Consider the following 7,582-nt stretch of genomic DNA (forward strand, 5'->3'; position numbering starts at 1 on the left):
ACACTGGCTCCTTGTAAGATGCCAGTCTAAGGGTCCTGCATCTGCACTTATTCAGTCATAGGCTGCCATATTTTATGCTGGCTGACTGTTAGAATTATGCCAGATCCTGTGTATTTTATTTTATTTTTGTTCTTGTGTTTGGGTTAATGCTCATCCTAATGAATCAGGTGAAATAGATGTCCCCTACCTTTGTGTGGTGAAAACTGGGTCAATTTTGGGAGGCAATTTTTCCAAAATAGTCAGCATTTTTCAGGGGTGGGTCTTTTTTTTGTACCTCTAAAAGCCATTTTGGGTAGCATTTGGTAACCTTAGAGATCCATTGGGAGACTTCAGGAGCCATTGTTCTGGAGCTTTTGGAGGCTTTTTGGAATTATTCCTGTGAAGCTTGTTGGAGCCATTTCCTGGAAACTCAATTATCACTTTTATAAATTTAATTTTAATTTTGATGAAATGTTATTTTCTAATTTTAATTTCAAATTAACATTTTTAATTTTGATAATTACAGTACTGCATTTAATTTAAATGACAATTAAAAATTCAATTTAAATTAAGTATTGAATTTAATTATCCATTGAAAATTGATTCTCCTCTCACTCCTCGATTCTCACACTTTCCTCAGTGTGTGTTTCCTTGAACTGAATTGAATTTGTGCTGCCTCTTCGGCCAAGCTACCAACTAATCAGGCTAAGGGGCTTGTACTGCTGTGCTGGAATTCAACAGCGGGGTGAGGAAACTTCATGATTACACACTACTGGAGGAGCTGGGAGGTAAATTGCTGAAGGAGCTAGAGAATGGGAGAGTGGAAGAACTGAGGTGGCCAAGGTACAGTGCTGTGCTGTGCTCCATCGTTATTTCTGCTTTTACCATGTCTTTTTGCTGATTTTTCGGTCATTTTCCTGGGCTCTGGAGCCTAACCCCCCCAATTCTCATTGATTTAAGGTTTCATTATGTGCGGTTGTAGGCCAGAACAGAACTTGGGTTCATGGTTGGCCTTCAAGAGAGCCCTTAAAACTTGTTTGGTCTGGCCTTCCAAGGTTTTAAAATTGCTCTTAAATGTTTTTAACTGTTTTGAAATGGGTTTAAATTGTTTTTAGATTGTTTTAAGCAGATGTTTTAACTGATAGTGTGTTGGGTTTTTGTTGTTGTTGTTGTAGTGCACCTTTGTATAGGGCGATATAGAAATGTAACAAAGTGCCTTGCCCCACCAACACTCCCCCCCTCACACATTTTAAAAATATGGGACACAGCTCTCCCACCCATATATGCACTTTGCCCCTTCTGTATCCCTCCCCTTGCAATTTTTTCCTGGTGCCACCACTACTCACTCTAACTTGTGACAATCTTGTATTTTGCTCATTAGAACAAGGAATTCTTCTTCTAGTGCATACTCATGAGTTGCTGCTGGTGTGAGGACACCTGTACCAAACACCAACACAGTTATGGATTCAGATTCTCCTCATTTACAATTGTTTTGGGGAAAAGCCCCCAGAAGGAAGCAGAATAAAAAATCAAGGTGACGACCAAAATAAATTCAAGAGGAAACTCGGAATGGTTATGTAGCTGTAAAGTGTAGACCAAGGCTTCAGGATTCTTTTAAAATATAAAACACCATTCTACAATAAAAAAGTGAAAGAATATCAATACTTCATGAAACTTACAGTGAACTTTAGCAAGGTCCCTCATAATAAGAGCTTAGTTATAACAATACCTTTTATGCTTGCTTCATAGCTAAAATATTCTTTGAAGATACATTTATTGAATAAAAAGGAGTGTCAGGTTTTCTACTTTTTCTGTTCCAAGATGCCAACTTTCTATTTATTTATTTATTTTCATAACATTCTTTTCATGTGCTATATAAATTCTGTTTGCCTCAGCAAAATCCAAAATACTTTCGTTGAATCCACTGAAACCTTTCCTCTGTGATCCATTTCCAGTTATTCTCTATTCTTGTGCTACATCAATTTCACTTTTCAATAATAAGGAGGATCTCTGCTAAATCACAGAATACTTTATTTGGGAAGTTTTGTGGTGTAACACTGACAGTTTTGGGTGTTTAATATGAAATTCTGCTCAGAGCAATAGAAATCTGTTTCATGCAGACACAGACACCTCATGTCTATAAGGTAAGAAAAGAATTCACTGTTGGAGGCAAGCTGTTGTCTCATTTTTCAAATGTAGCAGCAATACAACAATTAAAAAAAAACCCACACACAAACACCAGCCAATGGCCAGGGCTCTAGAGTAATTACTTTCTATTATTATTTTTTTTAAAAGACAGAGAGTAGTATATTTCAATTATCTAAATTTGTAATAGGAGGAAGTATGTTAGAACCAACTGGGCTTTTCCAGATGTTAATTTATAGCGGGCTTTAACCTCTCATAGTACTTACTCATGGGCTCTTGCACAGGTTCCAGATGTGTGTCAGCTTCTGCAGAACACCGTCCTCTCTCATTATGAATTTCAGCTGCCCTGGCCCCATGCTGACCATGGCCCTTGTGCTATTTTTACAATGCCACCTGCCGGCTAGCACTTGCATTCCTCTCCCCTTTTAATGAAAGAGACAGGAATGCAAGCAGTGTCCAGCAGGTGGAACTGTAAAATAGTGTGAGGACCACACTCAGCAGACAGCCAGAGTGTCAGAACTCTCAAGGGAGGACAGGATTCTGCAGAAGTTGTCACATCCATCTCGAGCCTGGACTAAAGCCCATGGGTAAGTACTCTGAGAGCTTTAAAAACCCCACTATAATCAAATGTCTGGAAAAGCCTGTATTCAGCTGGATTATAAAATAAAGATCTAGAAAGATAAATCAGAGGACTTAAGCAGTCATTCACATGCACAACTGGCCACATTTCCATTCACATTAACTGGCTGTTTGTGACTTTTAATGAGCACTGGGAAGAGCATCTATTATTTATTTATTTATCATATTTGCATACCGCCTGATGTGTGTGTCTCTAGGCAGTGTACACAATTTAAAACAAATATAAAACAGAGTAAACAAAACAATTTCCCAGAATAAAAAGTTAAAACAATTTCATAGGATAAAAACAATTAAATGGTTTAAAAATAAGTTCAATTAAAAACCTGAGAAAACAGGTGTGTCTTGAGATGGAGGTACAGATATGAATACAGCGAATATTTATATACTGCTTTCCAACACAAGTTCCCAAAGCAGTTTACATAGATAGATAGATAGATAGATAGATAGATAGATAGATAGATAGATATAAAATTGCTCCCCAAACGGCTCACAATCTAGAAAAGAAAAATGACAGACACCAGTAACAGCCACCAGCGGGATGTTGTGCTGAGGACGGATAAGACCAGTTGCTTTCCCTCACTTGTGCCAATTTTATTGGGAAGGAGGAGACCTTTGGCATTATGGGAGGAAAAAACTGACTTATAAGGATGAACAAATGCAGTCTTTATATTGTTTTGTAACTGGTAAAATGCATAACATTTATAGGTCTGAAAAGGCATGTAGAACTTTAGCAGGAAATATTGCTTTTAGATCTGATTGGAATAGCTCAAAATGAGAGAGGAAGCAAGAACAACATGAGACCGTGGAAGCCTTCATTTCTAGCTTAGTGCTTCCTACTTGATCACCACTCCTAGACATCACAGGGCAGTAGAAAGCAGTGTGGTGGACGCCGTTCGAATGAATTATTTATAGAAACCACACTATGCATATTTGTTTGTTACGCAGGCAAAGCAAAGAGAAGCATTCAAACTCTACCTAGACATAATCGCTCAGTGTCACGCAGTAAGAGCTCTTAATTCCGCTCTAAAAATGATCCCTCCTGAAAAGCACAGAGTGAAGCATTCTCTTCAGTGCATCATTAGCCACTTATCTCTTTGAAAAGCGACCTGCTAATGCTTCTCATTTTCATTGGCAAGCCTCCCATATTTCAGTAGTGTTCATCTGTCCAGATGAACTAAGGTTTTGTAGCTTTGTTAACACAGATGGGGCTTTTCTGAAATATTTTCTGTATAACTCTCGTGTATCATTTATCAAATAAAACCAAATGAGCTACTCCTGCTGGACGTGTGAGTGTGTGTGCATGTGTGTGAATAAGAAGAGCTATCTGGATGAAGATTATTGTGCAGGAAGAATTAATTGCTCCTTCCCCTAAGCTGCTGACTCAGTCCAGATCAGGGGGTCTGGGCAGGGGATCTGGCAGCTATCTCTAGCTTCCCATAGGTAGAAATCTGGTTGTCTCCCAGGAGGATCAGACCAACTCCCTCTTCGGCTGTTTTCATTTCTGTTCTGGAAGGCTTTTTATTCTGTAGTTTAAATGTTATTGCAGTATTGTTTTTAGTGTTGCTAATTCAGTAACTGTTCTAATTTTGGTCATTTTGCTTGTGTGTTTGTTCTGAAAACTGCTTTAACATCACTGATTAAAAGTGGGTTGTAAATTACTGAAATTAAATAAACAGAAATTACTTATGGCCAGATGTAGCAATGTCCCATGTTTCCTTAGTCCCATGAGAGCTAATTCCCCGAACTCAAGAAAAAGCATAGCCATAGACCAGTGTTCCTTCTAACAGGGATTCCCAGATGTTGTTGACAACTCCCAGAATCCCCATACAAAAGCCATTGCAGCTGGGGATTCTGGGAGTTGTAGTCAACAACATCTGGGAATCCCTCTAAAAGGAACACTGTGTTGTTAAGGCACACACAATTTACTTTAAGTATTTATTTACATAATCATGGGGTTATCTTGTAAAAATATTACCATATTGTGAAACTATAGTAATGTATAACTTCTCAGTTTATGAATATAGCTTTAAAACAGAAAGTGAGCACTTTGCTTAATTAGCTATAGGATCTCAGAGGCATTTCACTTAATTAGGTGCACACAATGTTTAAGTACCACCCCTACAGCCAAACATTAAACTATTACAGACCCTAGTCTAATGGGTTTTTATCTTAATAGTTCTTTTAAAATTACAGCTGAATTGTACGGTCCGAATGATCACCATCTATTATTGATATGAAGCCTGCCAAGGGATTGAACTGAAAAGATGCAAATACCAATAGGTGAGCATGATTCTGTTTTAATAGCAGATTTTTAAACTTGATTGAGAATGGGGAGAACAGGGTGGAAGGGGAATGGGACAACTCTCTGCGGCCAACTCACTATGGGACAACTCAACACAGCCGACTCATTGCAAGGACAACTCAATGTGAATCGTCAACAAACACTTCAAAGCAGCTTCCTGCTCTCTTTAATTGAATTTGAGTTGCAACCAGCAAGTCCAATAGTGCTCCACACTTCAAAACAGTTGCCTTCTCTCTCTATAGGGATGGAAAGTGGGTGAAGAAGTCGGAGAGCAGCCTGCTCCTGCCAGCAACCAGCGGACATGCAATTATTACTTTATTTGAATTTCTATGATAATGAGGGAAGGGGTTATATTCATGTAGTTATATGGGCCTATAAGTGGTGGTGGTGGTTTGTTTGATGTGGCTACTTATTGATTACTAGCAAAATGCTAGTCTAGTCCCTGGCCTCATTCAAGAGGGCTGTACAAATGTTGACCTTTCATTAGGCTTTTAATTTACTTTGTTTTTAGTCCCCTGTTTTAAGTTTAACTTGATTTTTATCATTTGTGTTTTAGCATGTTGGATCAAATATTTTCATATAACTGTTTATGGGTTTGTTTACCTCTTTGTGAGCTGCCTTTTGATGTATTGTACCCCAAAGGTAGGAGGAGACATCCTATTAAACTCAAATTCAAATAAAGTAATAATTGCGTGTCTGCTGGTTGCTGGGAGGAGCAGGCTGTTCTGTGCCTCCTTCACCCACTTCCCATCCCTATATAGAGAGAGCAGGGAACTGTTTTGAAGTGCAGGGCACTATCAGGTTTGCTGGAGAATGAAGAGAGAGCAGGGAGCTCCTTTGAAGTGTTTGTCGAAGATTTGCATTGTGTTGTCCCTGCAGTGAGTCGGCCGTATTGAGGTGTCCCTCAGTGAGTTGGCCACAGAGAGTGGGCTGCAGAGAGTTGTCTGAGACCCGGGTGGAAGTGGCTGAGAAAGCTAGCAACTGAAACCCTTGAAATGAAATAAGACCTTGAAATGGATACTATTTCCGGATCTGTTGTTTTTTCAAGAAAAAGGCTGTAAGTTGAAAAATCTAATTGAAGTACAAATTTTCGTTAGTAATTGGTTTCAGTACCATCAGTTAAATGAAGTTTTTAAGAAGGATGTCAAACTTGGATTTGAGGATCAAATGTCGAGATTTGAGAAGGAGCTATGTGAAAATGATGAAAAATTAGTGTCTAAGATGTATAAGCTGTTGCTTTTGGAGGAGACAAGAGATGAAGTGGTTAAAACGTCTATGATAAAATGGGCTCAAGATGTGGTTTATAATATAGATATGGCTGCTTGGGAAAAATTATGGAAAACTGATTTAAAGTTCACTGCATGTTACACTTTAAAAGAAAATTATTATAAGATGATGGTGGTATTTGATGCCTAAAAAACTGGCGATCATGTATAAAAATGTTTCAAACAAATGTTGGAAATGTGGACATTGTGAAGGAACTTTTTTCCATATGTGGTGGTCTTGTAGGAAAGCAAAGGCTTTTTGGGACATGATATATAATGAGTTTTAAAAATTTTTTTAAATGACATTTCCTAAGAGCCCAGAATCCTTCCTGCTGGGAATAACGCAAGGAGAGTTTTCCACAAGCAATTTAACATTCTTCATGTATGCAACCACGGCGGCCAGAACAGTATACGCACAGAAATGGAAGGACAATGAACTGCACTCAAAAGAAGATTGGCTGATAAAAATTTTGGAATACGCAGAGATGGCAAAACTTACAGTACTGATAAGAGATCAAAATTTGGAAGGTTTTACAGAAGATTGGAAACCATTTTTACTGTACTTAAAGAACTATTTTCCTAATATTGATTTTTCAACAGGGTTTGAAATTTAGCAATATTAGCAGGTTGAGTAGACTAAAACCGAGTTTGGTAAGGTATAGGATATATGTTTTGAATTATTATAGCAAGGGTTAATTGTATAATTAGTGATTCGCGCTGATTAGTGAGCTGGAAGTCAATTTTGTTTAATGTTTGATGTAATGAGATTCTTAAGATGTTAAAATCAATAAAAAATTTAAAGCGAAAAAAAAGAAATGGAAACTATTTCCCTTGAGCAAAAGCTGGGCTCTTCTAACAAGACATATCTAATGCACAGAAAGCTTCATAAGCACTAAAGTTATTTTAAGTGCTGTATTTACTGTTCAGGAAGCATGGGGCAGTTTCTTTTTATCAGTGGAGTCAGAGAAGGGAGGCCACCATTTTGGAAGCCATTTTAAAAGCAAAGTTTGCACCATCAGATGTGGAGTTCTCCCACACGGCTGCAGACTCCAACATTACCAAGCAACATAGAAAGAATTCATAATGCATCCATTAAAAACAGCATCAAAAAGGGCCTTGAGCCCTTGGGTAGCTCACAGATATATTGCTCCACAGTTGTGACTCGAACATTATTTTCCCCTTGGGGTGGGTTGAGAACTTTATTTATTGCACCTAATTCATGATGTACTGAAAAAATCTACCTGATCAGCAA

The 7,582-nt window shown here is 38.1% G+C and overlaps 1 long non-coding RNA gene across 1 annotated transcript; it reads left to right on the plus strand.

The window, feature by feature from the left end:
- Window positions 1-624: 624 nt before the first annotated feature.
- On the plus strand, window positions 625-7,131 carry LOC128340408 (uncharacterized). The gene is made up of 4 exons (XR_008313695.1): window positions 625-822; window positions 1,361-1,513; window positions 4,957-5,043; window positions 6,645-7,131. It is a non-coding gene; the product is annotated as an uncharacterized LOC128340408 (long non-coding RNA).
- Window positions 7,132-7,582: the final 451 nt, after the last annotated feature.

This window comes from Hemicordylus capensis, chromosome 1 (genome assembly GCF_027244095.1).
Source record: "Hemicordylus capensis ecotype Gifberg chromosome 1, rHemCap1.1.pri, whole genome shotgun sequence".
NCBI classification, from domain to species: domain Eukaryota; kingdom Metazoa; phylum Chordata; class Lepidosauria; order Squamata; family Cordylidae; genus Hemicordylus; species Hemicordylus capensis.